Raw genomic sequence first — 16,954 nt, 5'->3', positions numbered from 1 at the left:
TGAAGCTCCTGTGTCCCGTGATGCATGATCAAGAAAAAAGGAATACATAAAAAGTCTGGGCTCAGGACAGTCATGTCAGAAGCAGAGGCAAATATGGAGAGGGCTGTTTGTCATGAGTGAGTGTTTGCTGTGGTGTCAGACTGAGCTGCGACATCAGCATGGAGGGCACAGCTGTTGTGAGAATTAGTGGCCTGCAGGAAGGGGTAAGTCACCTGATTTGGAGAGAGCTTGCCACTATAGGATCCAGAGTTACCACCAGTTCCTAATGGCAGAGAGTGGGAGGAGGCTTAAAGAGACTGCACTGTGGCATTTGCATCATGTACCATGGTATTTAGTCAAGACTGCCTTAGAATCAGGCTTCAGATACAGAGATGCTTTATCCTCATTTTGGAGGTATTGAGCAATTTGTATTTTGTTGTTGCTCTAGAATGCTTTTTATGAAATAATTATGCCTTGGTTACATGGTTAGTAAGGTTGAATTAAAGACACCAGTCCAACCTGAGTAAGTGTCTAAAATTGTCCCCATCCCTGTACATTGCACACTCACATCGGTCCCTACCCTCAAGGAGCCCACAATCCAAGGTCCCCATTCATATATCAGGGCGAATTTTGGACAGAAGCCAATTAACCTACCTGCATGTCTTTGGAGTGTGGGAGGAAACCAGAGTACCCGGAGGAAACCCACGCAAGCACAGGGAGGAACATACAAACTCAAAGCAGGTAGTGTCGTGGTTGGGATTCAAACCAGCAACCCTTTTTACTGCTAGGCGAGAGTGATAACCACTACACCACTGTGCCGCCCAGGTGTCAGAGGATGTGGCATTTCCACAAAGGTCATCTGTAATGAGGGGACCCATACATCAGTGGGTAAGCATTACAGCTGTAACCACTGATCCTGGACCCCAAAATAGCCTGTCTAAGAGCCAGGGGCGACACGACTTCCAGGACGACTGAGGCAACTTGGACGACTTGAACACGACTTAGACATGACCTGGGGCGACTTACAACACGACTTTAAATTGCCCCAGGCCAGGCGACTTGCCGTGGCTAGAGAATGAGCTCTGAAGGGAGAACTCCACGGCAAATTTATGAAAAATTTGGCGTGGGTTCCCCCTCCGAGAGCATACCAGGCCCTTTAGTCTGGTATGGATTCTAAGGGGAACCCCCTACGCCGAAAAAACGGCGTGGGGTCCCCCAGATCCATACCAGACCCTTATCCGATCACGCTACCCGGCCGGCCAGGAAAGGGGGTGGGGACGAGCGAGTGCCCGCCCCCCCTCCTGAGCCGTACCAGGCCACGTGCCCTCAACATTGGGGGTGCCTTGCTAGCTCTTTTACTAGCGGAGGGAGCCGGCCTTTCTTAGTCGCCGCCCTCTTCTTCCGACTTCGGGGGTCTCGTCCCCCTCTTCGGTTCTTGCCAGGCCACCACTTCTTCCAGCTCTTTTACTAGCGGTGAACCGGGCTTCTGTCGCCGCTGTAGCCTTCCGTTCTTCTGAAGATGTTGACTCAACGCTCTCTGGCTGCAATGCCAGGGACGCGGTGCACGGCGACTTCTATGGGACAAGGGGCGGGGTCACCAGTTGATGTCACATGGTGACCCCGCCCCCTTACCATGTCACAGTCCCGGAGGATGCTGGGACTGATTTTTAAATGTTGTCTGATCTGAAGTTCGGATCTGAGTCGCCCCTGTGTGAACCAGCTCGTTCTCTTGATTTGCACCATCTTAGCCTATAATCAAGGACAGCTTCCAGTTTTAGGCCTAAAAGGGCATACTGCATGTGAAGTGTAGTCCCCAAGTCTCCCTGACTAAAATCTTAAGCCACATGGTCCTATAGGTCAGCATGAAAAGTGTTGTGATTTGACACCGGGGTCTGTCACTCACCATTCATCTTGGAAGGACTGCAGTTTGCAAGTTTAATAAACACACACAGTTTACTTTGGAAGAAGGGCTGCAATTTTAGTAAATAAAGTTCTGCAAATCAGATTAAATTTTCCATTCATTATTTTTATCCACTCTCCTCCTCCCTCCCCCCCCCCCCCCCCCCCCATCTGTCTTTACATGTTTGGCTTCATACACATATTGTTAGATTTAGTGCTGCTCCAGCAGATTTTATCAGCATTATCTGTTAGTGACACTTAAAGCGGGAGTCCGCCGTTTTTTTTTTTTAAAGCCAGCAGCTACAAATACTGCAGCTGCTGACTTTTCAAATAATGACACACTTACCCGCAGATACCCTGCACTCCCTCCCCCCTGAAAGGTGCAATTGGGGGGGGGGGGTTCCTAATGAGCGGAAGGTCCACTTTAGGGTGGACCTCCGCTTTTAGCCCCATGCACAATATTAGATTTTCTGCAGGTTTTTGGTCTTCAGTTTTACAACACATATCAAGGCTTAAGAGTTTTCAATTTGTGTGCAATTAGGCAGGCCCTTGCACTGTTTATTTTGGCAAATCTGAGGGGGGAAAAAAAAAAAAAAAAACACACAAACACCCCTCTAAAAGTGTGTATGGGGTCTAAAGGAGATTGGGAGCTTTATCACCATTTTGTTGCACCACACATGAACATAGTTGTAAGCTATACACCGATTAGCGCACAAGCCCAGTGGCCCCACCACCCAAATGCCTCCTAGATGTGCAATTTGTCTAGGCAATATTGAGATTCCTGGTTACACATTATGGCTAGTGCAGTCGTCCGCGCCCCCCCCCCCCCCCCCCCCCAACAAACCTTTTAGGAGGAGATCACTTATCCATTGGATTGTTCAAAACTTTTCAAAAAAAGCAAGGTGGTTTGACAAGTGCCCAGGATCTGCACATAAGGCAATCTACACTTTGATTTAGGAATAAGTGAACCCTGAGACCCTGCCTTTGTCAATACCCAAGCACATGAAAAACTCCACACTGAACTTTTAGACATCCAGGGTAATAAGCTTTCAGTAAAGCCTCAACATCCAAGGACCATTTAAGGGCATGAAATACTGTTTAAAATGTTCCTCCTAAGATAGACTAGGAGTAACTGGTAGATACAGACAGATATCAGGAGAGGAGCACTGGCTGAAGAAGTGTAGTGGGAATTAAATGGAAGAAAAGACTGAAAGTGGGAGATAGGCAAAAGCAAATAATTTTCAGATGCTCAGTTTTTTGAAAGGATACCAATCCAGTCAGTTGATACATACCCTCCAGATGCTGGCTAATTATTTCTGATGTCTCTTTGGCCATTTGCAATGTGGAGTAGGTCATCTCATTGTAGGTGTAACCAGACTAGCAAGGCGCTGACCAGTTAAATTAGCCTGCTCACGACCTAGGGTATGAATAAAATTCTGTTCAGGCACTGAAAAAAAAGGGGGGGTGGGGGGGGGGATTGCCATATACCATTTGGGCAAGTAAATCTTTTACAGAAAAGTTGAATACACAGTACATGGAATCCCAGATCCTGAGACATTTCCATTGTGGGACTGACTGGGGGGGGGGGGGGGGGGGGTTGGGGGTTCCCTCTAGAAACACACACACGAAAACCTACTTCAGTATTTATACAAATCTTCCAGGATGACACACCTGAGAGATGAGGGCTCCTCCCTACAGGAAACAATCACTTGACAGCTTTTTATAAGTCCCCACCCTTCCCCATGATCCTCAATATGTAATAAAGTAATCCTGAACTGGTTCACAAGGAGCATTACTCTACATATGTACTTACCACCTTTCCCTCCACATAGGGCAGGAATTAAGCCTGCCGTCCTGAAATATTCGTATAAATACCATTACCGGTAAGTCTAATGTAGGATTTCTCCTATCACCTTCCAGGATGGCACACCTGAGAGGATAATCAAGTAAACACAGGCCTACCTTGAGGCTATGACTACAGCTTGTAGGACCTTCCAACCAAAAGCCAAGTCTTGCTGTGACAACACATCCACATGTTAGTGCTTTAGGTCATTCAAAAACATGCTACTGTGTTCAGGAGAAAAAGCAATCAATACTGGAGGTTAAAAGGGAGGGGGGGGGTCCCCACTTCTAACAAGCTGTCAAGGGATTGCGTTTACTGTAGGGAGGCCCTCATCTCAGGTGTGCCATCCTGGAAGGCAATAGGAGAAAGTGGGACAATATTCTTGCTTTACACTTGGCATCTGCCTGCAGTGCTCCCATAGAGCAATTAGTCCTTAAACAAAATGGTGCACTCGCCAATGCCTAAATAGGCAAGAAGCTGCAGTCATGCGAAGGCAAGGTAGGTCTCCCAACTCAGAAGAGCACATTCATGGCACAACAGTCACTTTGCAGCAACATTAAACGGCACACACACACTTTTCATGGTGCAGCCCTTTTGAAGTGATACCACAGACCCTGTATCCCACTGTCAGGTGACATGTACTACTATTAAGGATAAACTTGGCTGAAGTCCTGTACTTTGAGGATCCCCTCACATTCTTCCCTGTGACATACGGGCTCTGATGCAGGTCTGGTACAGGGCACCAGCTGCTAGGAAGGGAGTTGCACATAGAAATCTCTGCTACCAGAGCGCACCATCATCCTTTGATTTGTCACTGTACACAAACCAGCAGGCAGTTCAGGCACCAAACACTCCACTGGTTACTCATTGCAGTGGCAATCAGGATCATTCACTTGCAGCACTTTCCACTTGTAAACCTTTGGTGGTGCTCATCCCCCGATAAGCCTTTTGATACACTACATAAATCCCTTGGTAGAAACTTCTGAACAGGCATTTTGGAAAGTTTACTGAATGTCGAAGAACAGAATGACCTCAAAAAGCCCTGCCATACATAGCTGGACTGCATCCTTAAGCTGCTCAAGTCATACCTTCTAGATCGGAAGACTTCTTAGTCAACTTCAGTACCCTAAAGGGGCCCATTCATTCATCTTCACATGCCATTCTTCTGGTCCCCCCCCCCCCCCCCCCCCCCGAAGCCAATGCATAACACATGTAGCAGGAAGCTCGATATGGATATATTCCTGCAAATTGGAAGACACCAACATTGCTACAGGGAAGCCATTTCCCCTCTAGTGGCAACAAAGTCTTATCTCATCCTGCAAGCAGACTGGATAGCAGGAAGCAAAGCATACAGGGAACTGTAGTTCCAGGACTCATGTTTCACATTGTCATGTTTTCACATTGGTTTTACTTCATAAACAGTGAAATTCAGTGAATTTCAGAGACATCAGTGTGCAGTTGACTGACAAGACTGAAAGTTCGATGAGTGCCCAACAAGCTCCAGTCAAGCAGAGGCAGTGGAGTAGCCCCCTCCTCAGCACCCCTGGCCATGATTGGACCAGAGTTCTTTACAGCCATGGGGGGACTTTGTATCAAAATCTCCCAAGGGCAACCCAGTCTGTTCTGGGGCTGGCTGTTGAAAGCTATGATTCTTCTCTGGAGAGGATTTTGATACTTTGATCACGCTATCCAGGCAGTTGGAGAATGGGAGGTAGCCAAGTTAAAAAAAAAAAAAAAAAAAAAAAAAAAGCAGTGATTGAAAGCCTGTGAGCCCCAGCTGCGATGTGATTCGGAACCTGAAAAAAGACACAAGCCCAGCTGTGCCACTTCTGTGTGTCTAGAAATGCTTTGAGAGAACTATGGGGGAATTGAGGACTGCACAGTTACTATAACCACACCCATCAAAAAGGAGGATGAGAAGCAATCAGTCTATGTCAAGCTGCTGGAGCGGATTCTGCACCAAATTGTAATGTGGAATGGAAGGCAAAGTCGCAACCAAGAACTTCGTATACCAGATGATCAGAGTGCAGCCACTGGATCCTATTGTGCTACAGTGTCAGGCCCAGGGCTTGAGTAACCTCTGTACTTACTCTAAATTAATGAAGGCTATCAGAGAAGGAGGAAGCACTCATTACAGTCAAGGTACCAAGCCCTGAGCTTGCCAAAGGAACCCAAACCAGTATCTCAGCTTGCATCCTACAGTCAGGACCTGAAATATAGACCAGCCAAAGGGAGAATGGATTTGCACCCCTATTGACACAAGCGCAGACTGTTTTATAGGAAACCTGTGGGATTCAGCAGACAGTTGGGCAAGTGATGAAAGCCCAAGCAGATATGAAAAAAATCACTCAAAACTTAATGTTGTACCCACCTCTGAAAGGAAGAAATGAAACTCCTTCCCCAGTTCAGAAAGGTTATCAATGTAGGGAGGTAAGATTTTATTGCAGTTCTCAAGTGGAGAAAAACTTGGCAGACATAGTGATCTACAGAGATATCTACAGTAGCTAGTGCCAAGAGCAACAACACTGCTGCCTCCACTCAAGGATATGGCAGAATGCCCTTCTACCTAAGCAACTTCCCATTCTACCTGGGCACAGGCTTGGGCTACCTACACTTCTGCATGAGCTTTGGTAGCTTGAGCTTCTGCCTGTACACGAGCTTGGGCAGCTTCCCTTATAATGGAATAAGCTTGGCTTTGGTTTCTTCTGTTTCAGCTCAGGCAGTTACAAGTTGGCTCTTAATGAGTGTATGATCTTATATAGGTTGCTATGAATGAGGACTTATTGATTTGTTAGAGGTCTTTTAATGCCTTGAACAGATAGGATGCAGTTTCATGCAATTTTGATTGCCATCAATCAGTGGCTTGGCCTCTAATGCAAATGGCCTAATTGAGGGCAGTAAAGCCATTTACCTCTTGCAGAGACTTTTTTTTTTAAAGTATAATATTTCAGACAATCCTTTATATACAAGCTAGAAAAAAAAATTATATATTATATTCTTAAGGAATGCACTATTTGGTTGATTGGCATCATTACACATTTCAGCAGCATCTGTACACATTGCCTAGTCCTATTCCAGATTGAGGCATTCCTGTACAGATTTAACCACCTTGCAGTAAAATTGATGTACAATTCCTTCCATTTTATGCACATTGATTTGTGTTGATCTGCTTTTTAGCTTGCTTGTAAAATGCAGGTCAACGCATACATTCTATTTCTGTCCTGTTCACACTATGCTGTGTTGATCTGCATTGCATTAAAATGCATAAACGTCAAGTTAGCAAGACACAAGAGTATCTATGTGGTCACACTGCAGCACATTGTAAAATGCAGGATAATTTGCCCTAAAACCAAGCATAAAGTGCATTTTATTGAACGTTAGTGTGAACTCAGACTAAGTCAGCCTTCCTTGAAGTGGACATAGGGGGAAACCAAACCCAAACCATAGGAAACAAGTTGTAATGGCCAGAAACCAACTAAATTTCAGCATGCTTCAGATCAATGCAAGACATAAAAATTACATGCAAGTGGGTCAGAACACCTACCAAGTTGCGTTAGGACCTTTTTCAGAGTCTGTTTCACCATTCACATTGTACTGCCCATGGCGAACAAGGAAGATGTGACGCCTGGCCTGTGCTTTATACTTTTTTTAGTTGGTTTTGTAAGTCAACCTCATTTCCTTTTAGGTCATTTAGATTGATTAGAGACATTGGTTCACGTCTACACAAAAAAAATAAATAAAAAAAAAGTTAGTGTCAGTTCATTCACAGCTTAAGAGGTCCAGTCCACCACCACCACCACCACCCCCCCCCCCCCCCCCACACACAAAATAAGAGAAAAAATAAATAAATAAAAAAAGTCAGCTGTAAGCGCTGTAGCTGGTGACTTAATTAGGACACTAATCAGCTTTGGGTACAAGGGCTAGCATCTTGGGCAAGGAAAACCGGTAGTGAAGCTTAATAGGCAGTTTCCCATTGTGCATATGCATGTCATGCTTTGTGAACATTCCTGCAGTCTTCTGGAACCTGCGAGTCCCTGAAGGCTGAGTTAGAGAAGGGGCCAAAGGATTCCCACCCCCAAAACAGTCAGCCAATATCCATCCAGAGATTTGGGATGGACAGACAGACGTAATGAAGTCTGACAATTGGTCGGCTACAATCTGGTCTCACAAAAGTAGTGGTTCAGATTGGGGTGGATTGCTGTGGCTTTACACCAGTTACTAGTGTACCTCACAGCTGAGCACACCAGATGTGGACTCAAAGTTAGAGCCCTGAAAAAGCACTAAAAGTTTTTCCAGCACACCACTGGAGAAAAATGCACATTTAGTAGAACAGAAGCATTGCCTTTACAAGCCAATTAAAGGGCATGCTATTGCATATAATGACGATATAGAGCAGCCTTTTCAACAGAGGAACCTTTGAAATAGTTATGTGCTCTCGGGGAACCCCTTAAAATGTGAAATCTGCAATTCATGATACATTAGTGTGATGGTCAGTGGGAAGAATGACCTCCTCACAGATAGCTAAAACAAATGGGAACTTATCTGAGACAGAATTCGCCCAATGCTGAAGGAACCCCTAGCAACCTCTGGAGGAACCCTGGTTTAGAATCACTGGTATAGAGGGTGAACCAATCCTTAATGGAGGATTTATTGGTAAAAACATTTATAAAAATAGGGCACTTAAAGCAAAGCACCACCCAAAAGGGAAAATTCTGCTAGTTTGCACCCTCCACTGCCATGTTGCACTTTTTGGGAGTAGGGTACCTGGCTGCAGCCGAGTTGCAAGGTCAGTCCCCCCTCCCCCCCCAGAAGACTACAGGACCATTCACAAGGTGCAGCAAAAAATGGTCTGAAGCCAAAAAGCTTCACTTCCCGACTCCCCTACCTGCCATGCTGGCATCTACATCCAAAGCAGATTTAAAGGGAGCCTTAGGTTTGCCAACTTTTCTTCAGGCCAACCACTGCAAATATTTTTGTAGTACATTCAACTTCATTACCTCTGTACAATGCAACAAACAGCTTTTTTTGGTAGTATACACTATACATATTGTGATTAAACAACATTTCTGAAGGGTATGATGGGGGTCAGTATGTACATGGGGCAGAAGTGGGAGGGATTTCTTGCAAAAAAGAAAAAAAAAAAAAAGAAGATTCTCCTGTTATAAGATGAGAGCCCCCAGCTCTGAAGGCAATTGCTGACCATTCATACAACCATGTTATTCAAGCTCCGAGTCTATACAATCAGAGGTGTAGACTCATCACATATACACAGGGTCAAGTTATATAGCAAGCAAGTTGGGGGGGGGTTGAGGGGCATACCCATGTGTCTGATTATAGGTCAGTATTACATGGTATATCCATGCCTGTTGGTCGTTCAGATGCTTATCTAATAGTTTCTTGAAACCATCAACACTCTCCGCTAAGAGCGCCTGTGGAAGGGAATGCCACATCCTTGCAGTAAAGAACCCGCTACATAGTTTAAGGTTAAACCTCTTCTTCCAATTAAGAAATAGCCACGTCTTGTTAAACTCCCTTCCGCAAAAAAAAAAAAAAAAAAAAAAAAAAATAAATAAAGTTTTATCCCCATTGTGGAGTTACCAGTACGGTATTTGTAAATGAACATCATATCCCCCTCTCGAGCATCTCTTCTCCAGAGAGGATAAGTTCAGTGCTCACAACCAATATCCTCCAGACCCTTTATTAGCCTAGTTGCCCTTTGTACTCACGCCATTTCCAGTACATCCTTCCTGAGGACTGGACAACATACTCTAGATGTGGCCGGACCAGAGTCTTGAACAGCAGGAGAATTATTGTTTTAACTCTGGAGTTGATCCCCTTTTTAAATGCATGCCAATATTCTATTTGCTTTGTTAGGCTCAGCAATGCCAAGTCACCGCAAGCTACTAGGACCCCCAGGTCCTTTTCACATCCTAGCTTCCCCCAGCGTATAGATTGCATTCATATTTTTGCCACCCAAAATGCATTTTGCTATATTAACTTCTCTGCAGGATGGGAAAGTTTTATTGCCCTTTCTAGTATCGGCCCCAAATACAGAGATTGGCCATTTACCCGATCCGCCAGGTCGTTTATGAACAAAATAAATAGGATTGGTCCTAGCGCAGAACCCTGGGGACACCCCCCCCCCCCCCCACAACGCCATGTACTCCCCATTTATTACCACCCTCTGAATTCACCCTTGTAACCAGTTTTCAATCCATTTACTTACCCTATGGTCCATGACAACGGACCTCATTTTGTACAGTAAACCTTTATGGGGAACCTGACAAATGCTTTTGCAAAATCCAGATATACCATGTCTATGGGCCTTCCTTTAGCTAGATGGCAATTCACCTCCTCATAGAAGGTTAATAGATTTGTAGTCAGAGTCTTCATTTGGAAATACGATGACCCTAACTACCAAGGCCTGAGGTGTGCCTTGGCCTGGCTGGACAGTATGCCTAAAAGAGGTAAAAAAGACACAAAGTAGGTGTGATGTGAAAGCTACAAAGAAGACCCGCAACAACCGTTAGATCAAAAAATGCGAATGCCTACAGAAAAGGGGGGGGGGGGGTTTACGGATGTAGCTGCTAACATGGAACTCCAGCGCCCCATGAACCTGATGTAAAGAAAGGACCCCCTGCGGGACCTACAAAAAAATTGCCCAGGAACCAGATGAATAACAGAAGAGGGGTGAGGATTCCAGCCTGGTTTGACAAGTAACCTGGATGTGAGAACGAACTGTGTGTAGTGAGAGGATGGAGAAAGCGCAGACCCAAGGAATGATGCAGAGAAGGCCAGCTTACTTTACCCAACACCATGGCTAAGGTACAGAAATAGGACCACAAACCCCTCACTTACCCATCTGTTCCAATGAAGGGGGAAGCTGTAAGCAGTAAGAGAAACTGCCTAGAGCACCAAGTGGGAACTGCCAAGGGAAGGAGACAGGAAGTCTGAAACGCCACGAAAACCCAGCCAGTAACTGGTAGCTGTGCCAAAGAGAACATCTCCGACTTCCCTCCCTTGACGGTTAGAGAGGGTGAGCCGCAAAAAATGGACAGACTGACAGCAGTTTGTAGCTTTGTGAGAAGCCCACTGAAAAATCTGGATAAGAACCATTGGCCAGATTGATTACCCGAGACCACACTGCCCCCAGCACTGCAAGCCACTAAAAATTCCAACATCACCGGAAGGTGCACTGAGAAGAACAGGAGCCGCAGCTGAAGCCTCAGTGCAAGTCTAATGGGCTATGAACCCCACCATCCTGACTAACAAATAAGAGCGCATAGAGAAACCGTATGAACTGGGTTGGAGAATCCTGCACTGAACTGGTGGATGGAAGAGGTTGTAACAGATTTGGGAATAACCACCTAAATACTGACCCCCCCCCAGCTGAGGCCAGGAAAGGAGTACCCCGGCGATAAACTGAGCTAAGAGTTTGGAATGGTCCCACCACTAAAGATGGGGTGCTACCAAGCCCTGAACCCCCATGCGATGGTGGAGGGATGAATGTGCACCGGCCTCCTCCGCAACCCACCCCATGCCCTAAACAGAGAAAACACAGCAAGCGAAAAAGGACAGCCAACACACAAAACAATACCCCTACGTACCTGACAAGTATGAGGATGTAGGTGCAGAAGTGACCAGACCAACAGCGCGTGAATGTGAACCTAAAGCCGACACAACCCTAGTGTATGTAGAGAGCGAGCCCGAGCAACATGCAGCACCAAGACAGGTAATTAAAAACGAACACTCAGGGCTGAGGTACCCACAGACCGTGGTGGGTAGTAGTAAAGGTATATGAACGTGCACGTATGATATACGAGCGAGAAGATTGTGGGACGACAGTCAATTAAAAACGAAACCTCAGCCCGTATACATGACGGACCCTGGATGTGAACCCTAGCTAACAGACATACTACAACCAACAAGCTATGACATGAAAAATGCCATGAACAAAATGCTATGATAGAACAACAGACAGATAGCAAACCCTCCGGGCTGGTGTACCCACAGACCGTGGTGGGTAGACATACAAGAGTGATGAAATAAGCGTGCAACGTATGACATACGGTATATGGGCTAGAAGAGTGCATCTCACAATTAATAACGAAACCTCAGGCCGTATGGGTCCGTAGACATGACAGACCCTGGATCGTTGGGCTCAATCACGCATGGTGGGGGGGCGCCTCCCACTTCTCCCTTTCATCCCTGTGTTTTTTCTGCCGGCGCTGGGGGGGGGGGGGGGGGGGTTCTCTCGCATGAGTGCCAGGAGAAGTAGGCGGGTGTATGAGGCTTTAAAGTGCCACTGGTTGTACATTTACTAAAACCATGGAATAAAAAGAAATCTAAAGATCTACGCAATTTATAGAAAATTTAGGCAGACCCTTTTTAGTACATGGCTGGCAGTAAGCTAAAGGGGATTGTACAAAGGGTACATGTCACCTTAAAATCCAAAGAAGCCCAAGGAAAAATGTAGTGGAAGCAAAGCATTGGCAATGTCCCATCCCCCCCCCCCCCCCCCCCCATTTCATTTAGATTTACCTTCAACTATGTAGTGGGATTGGGAAAGCTAATACCCCTTTCAGGCACTTCAGCGCTAGAAATAGCCTACAATAAGCACCTGAAAACAACCCCTCATTCATGCCAGTGTGCCTTTTCATACTGGAGCAGGTTGGGAGTGCTTTATACAGCACTCCCAAAACACCCCTGTCCATTAGAATGAATGTACAGCAATTTCAAATCACAGCAAAATGGCAAGTACAACCTATTTTGGGGGGGGGGGGGGGGTTAGTAGTGCCTCACTAATGGCCAAAAAAGCAGCACAAAAAAAAAAAAAATCACTGCTCAAATACAACAGCAGTACAGCACCATTAAAATGAGGGGCACTAACAGCCCCAGAGTGAACCCTCCCCGAAAGTCATTGTATAATGTATGGCCAGCCTTACTGTCGTAGATCATGTATCCCCTTCTGTAAAGGCTATCATTCCATATATGCAGTTTACATTACAGCACAAAATGTAAGGGTGAACCAAGCTTACTGAACGGATAATGTCTACTTTGCCCACGGTGGCAAGGTTTCAAAATAAGCAGTCTATAAAGGGTCCACACATAGCCCTACTTTATATTAATAGTAGCAAATATAATACTACTCTACAGTCAGCTGAGAAAACAGAACTCTAACAAACTGCGGTGATGGGAGTTGCTCATCCCACAAGAGATGATTCAAAACAGCATCCTTGCGGATACAAGTCACATTTACTATGTGAAGAACTCACCGGTCCCAGTTGGGGTCCCAACTCCTGGTAAAGGCTGGTGGCCATTGCACAGCACTTACACTGGAGGCTTCCCCATTGTGTTTCAAAACTGCTGCAGCAAAAAGTGCTGCACTACCAGCCAAGGCAACCCTGCGCAGAAACATGGCAACGTCTCAACAAACCCACCTACACTGAGAGATGTCTGTCTGAAAGCCTTATATAGTAAGGTACTGCGGGCGGAGTCTGTCTGCAGGTGTTAGATGGTGAGGGGATGAGGCTTTGGAAGGGCCAATTATAAATATCTAAGGCTGCCTTAAAGGGAAATTTGACTAAAAGATGGGGGCCTGTCCTTGCTGCCAGAAAAGTTAGTTGCCTTACTATTTCTGACCTTAAAGGCATAATTCACTTATTGAGAAAATTGAATTATGCACCCACATCCATTTTTAAAAAAAATTTAATTTGTTTACATTTTTGCATTGAAGCCCGCAGAGCAATGCATGTTTTACCTTCAACCTCAGGTCTGTATGGAGATATGGATCTTCAGTGTGGCTGGGGGAAGTAAACAACGGACTACAAGTGTTGTGATGTCACTGTACTTGAGTTTTATTGAGATCTGTGATTTCCTCTACTTCGGTGGAAAATGGGACTTGTAGTCTTCACAATTTATAGATCTTTGTGTATGGATGACACAGCTATATGGGTGGAGCCAAGCATAGCCATGCTAAATTAAACAAAAGGAGGATGCTACAGGGAGAAGACCCCCATCATTTAGTTGATTGGGGGGCAGTTTGAGGGTTTGGGAATGTGACCATGTTTTATGGAATACCCTTATAGTGACACTATACTGCGGTTTAAAAAATTATATTCAAGTATGTTTTCTTAACCACTTAAGGACCAGAAGAATTTCTCCCTTAATGACCAGGCCATTTTTTGCGATACAACACAATTGTGTGGTCATGCAACTCTGTACCCAAACAAAATTGATGCCCTTTCTTTCCCACAAATAGCGCTTTCTTTTGGTGGTATTTGGTCACCTCTGCAGTTTTTGTTTTTTGCGCTATAAACAAAAAAAAGAGCAACAATTTTGAAAAAAAAAAAATGTTTTACTTTTTTGCTGTTGTAGCAAAGTCCTCAACCTCTTTAGGCCTAATGGTTACCTCCAAGGTAGGGATGAGCTCCGGCGTGTTCGCACACTCCACATGCAGAGCCCGCCAGGAAGTTGGCGCAGCGGTGTGCAAATCACAGGCAGTGAGACATCTCTGTAGCCGTGCTAATCACAGGCAGTGAGACATCTCTGCAGCCCGGCATCGGGGCAATGTCTTACTGCCTGTGATCAGCGCAGCTATGCGCCGACTTCCTGGCGGGCTCTGCACGTGGAGTGTGCGAACACGCCGGAGCTCATACCTACTCCAGGGTTAGAAGAGAGCTGACATGCTTCATTGTAGAGTGGGTTACAAGGCATGGTGGGTGTAATACAAGATGAACAGGTGGGGCCAGATACCTTTTTTGAATGCAAAGAGATTTATTGTCTCTTGAACAGAAATGTGGGAGAGAGGGTTAGGGCCGGGACACCCTTAAGTAGGTACAATGTTAATTGGCAGATTCCGAGACTTCTATAGGCAGACAGCTATACAGGTGACACCAGCCGGACACCACTTCTGTATAGGTAGGACGCTGTCTCCTATGGCAACAGTCTTGCAAAAGTTACTAACTGTAATTGTATCCAACTATTTGCAACACAAACAGTTCTCCTTACCCCACACTCACTCACTGTGAGTCTTCACTCCCCGAGCTTCCAGTCTCTCTCAATAGAAATCAGATCCACTAGCCACTGAATCCCCTGAGCTCTTCCACTTTAGTACTCAGTATCTTCCTCAAGCGTCACCCCAGCTTCCTTGCTGGGTCCCTGGCTTGGCACTCACAGATGCTCCTCAAGCTTCACCACCACTGACAAGTTAGGTCCCTGGCTTGGCACTTGCTGAAGTCTTCCTACTTCTTCACCATACCTGGCTGGCGAGAAGTCTGCTCTGTACTGACCTCACAGTGGTCTCCGGTAACAAGGTGGATGGACCGTAACAGGTTCCTCAGCTGGGGGAATCGTTACTTCTGGTTGGACCAGTGGCAGCTGGTGCTCCATTTTTTGGGGGGGGAGCAAAGAATGCCAAACCAGCCCCCAATCCCCCCCACCCACCCCGCTGGTCACTTGCCCCCAATAGGGCCTACAGATAGTTGGATAAATAGACAAACAGAGAAATTAGATAAATGGACACATAGATAGATAGATGGATGGATAGATACTGGGTGGGAAGGAATGGATGGATGGACACTGAGTGGGATCGATAGATTGACACTGAGCGGGATGGATGGATGGACACTGAGCGGGATAGATGGATGGACACTGAGTGGGATGGATGGATGGACACTGAGTGGGATGGATGGATGGACAGTGAGTGGGATGGATGGATGGACAGTGAGTGAGTGGGATGGATGGATGGACAGTGAGTGAGTGGGATGGATGGATGGATAGACAGTGAGTGAGTGAGTGAGTGGGATGGATGGACAGTGAGTGAGTGGGATGGATGGATGGACAGTGAGTGAGTGGGATGGATGGATGGACAGTGAGTGAGTGGGATGGATGGATGGACAGTGAGTGGGATGGATGGATGGACAGTGAGTGAGTGGGATTGATGGATGGATGGACAGTGAGTGGGATGGATGGATGGATGGATGGACAGTGAGTGAGTGGGATGGATAGATGGACAGTGACTGAGTGAGTGAGTGGGATGGATGGACAGTGAGTGAGTGAGTGGGATGGATGGATGGATGGACACTGAGTGAGTGGGATGGATGGATGGACAGTGAGTGAGTGGGATGGATGGATGGATGGACAGTGAGTGAGTGAGTGAGTGGGATGGATGGACAGTGAGTGAGTGGGATGGATGGATGGACATTGAGTGGGATGGATGAACAGTGAGTGAGTGAGTGGGATGGATGGATGGATGGACAGTGAGTGAGTGGGATGGATGGATGGATGAATGGACAGTGAATGAGTGAGTGGGATGGATGGACAGTGAGTGAGTGAGTGGGATGGATGGATAGACAATGAGTGAGTGGGATGGATGGACAGTGAGTGAGTGAGTGGGATGGATGGATGGACAGTGAGTGACTGAGTGAGTGGGATGGATGGATGGATGGATGAATGGACAGTGAGTGAGTGGGATGGATGGATGGACAGTGAGTGAGTGAGTGGGATGGATGGATGGACAGTGAGTGAGTGGGATGGATGGACAGTGAGTGAGTGAGTGGGATGGATGGATGGATGGACACACAGATCAGTGATGAGGACTTACATGTCCGTTAGTGAGGCTCTGTCCTGAGCAGGAATCCATGCCTAGTGATAGGCAGCTGTGACTCCTCCTCTGCCCCATATGCTGGCTGTGAAGGATGTCTTATTATCTTGTGTGTAGTCATTCACACAAGGCTGGTCTCCTTATTTCTACGGGATGGATGGGGAGGCTTCACATGGGCTGTGTGTTTAACAAGTGCCTACACTGAGGCCGCGTACACACGGGCGGACTGTTCGCCCAACTTTGTCCGCTGAACAGTGTTTGGGCGGACAGTCCGCTCGTTTGTGGGCTTTCAGCGGACAGTTTCAGCGGACAGTTTGACGGACAAAGTCTTTCGGAAATTCCGAAAAACTGTCCGCTGAAACTTTGTTTGAGCGAACAGTCCGCCCGTGTGTAGGCTACTTTCGAAATGAGCAAACTGTTCCTGCTCGGAGGGAAGTCTGCTCATTACGAGCGCGTGTGCAGGGGGACTATGACATCGTAAGGGGGCGGGGTCACCATGTGACATCAACCCATGTGACCAACCCATGTGACATATACCATGTGACACCGCCCCATTGTCACTATATAAGTGGCAGCGCAGGGCGGCTCTGGCATTCCGGCCGGAGAGAGCGACGTGTCAACATCTCCTG

General features: G+C 46.4%; 1 pseudogene across 1 annotated transcript in view; it reads right to left on the bottom strand.

Annotated features, from left to right (window-relative positions):
• LOC143939975 (serine/threonine-protein phosphatase PGAM5, mitochondrial-like) overlaps positions 1–13,151 on the bottom strand; it is a 35,633-nt pseudogene extending 22,482 nt beyond the window's left edge. The window contains exons 1-3 of the transcript XR_013263775.1: positions 12,997–13,151; positions 7,282–7,440; positions 3,171–3,325 (exon numbers count right to left, since the gene is read on the bottom strand). The product of XR_013263775.1 is annotated as a serine/threonine-protein phosphatase PGAM5, mitochondrial-like (transcript). The remainder of the gene's footprint in view (positions 1–3,170; positions 3,326–7,281; positions 7,441–12,996) is intronic.
• Between the last annotated feature and the right edge of the window lie 3,803 nt (positions 13,152–16,954).

This window comes from Lithobates pipiens, unplaced genomic scaffold (assembly GCF_037356315.1).
Source record: "Lithobates pipiens isolate NorthernLeopardFrog02 unplaced genomic scaffold, aLitPip1_a1.2 Scaffold_3, whole genome shotgun sequence".
In the NCBI taxonomy this organism is placed as follows: Eukaryota; Metazoa; Chordata; class Amphibia; order Anura; family Ranidae; genus Lithobates; species Lithobates pipiens.
This window is presented reverse-complemented; position numbering and strand designations above follow the sequence as displayed.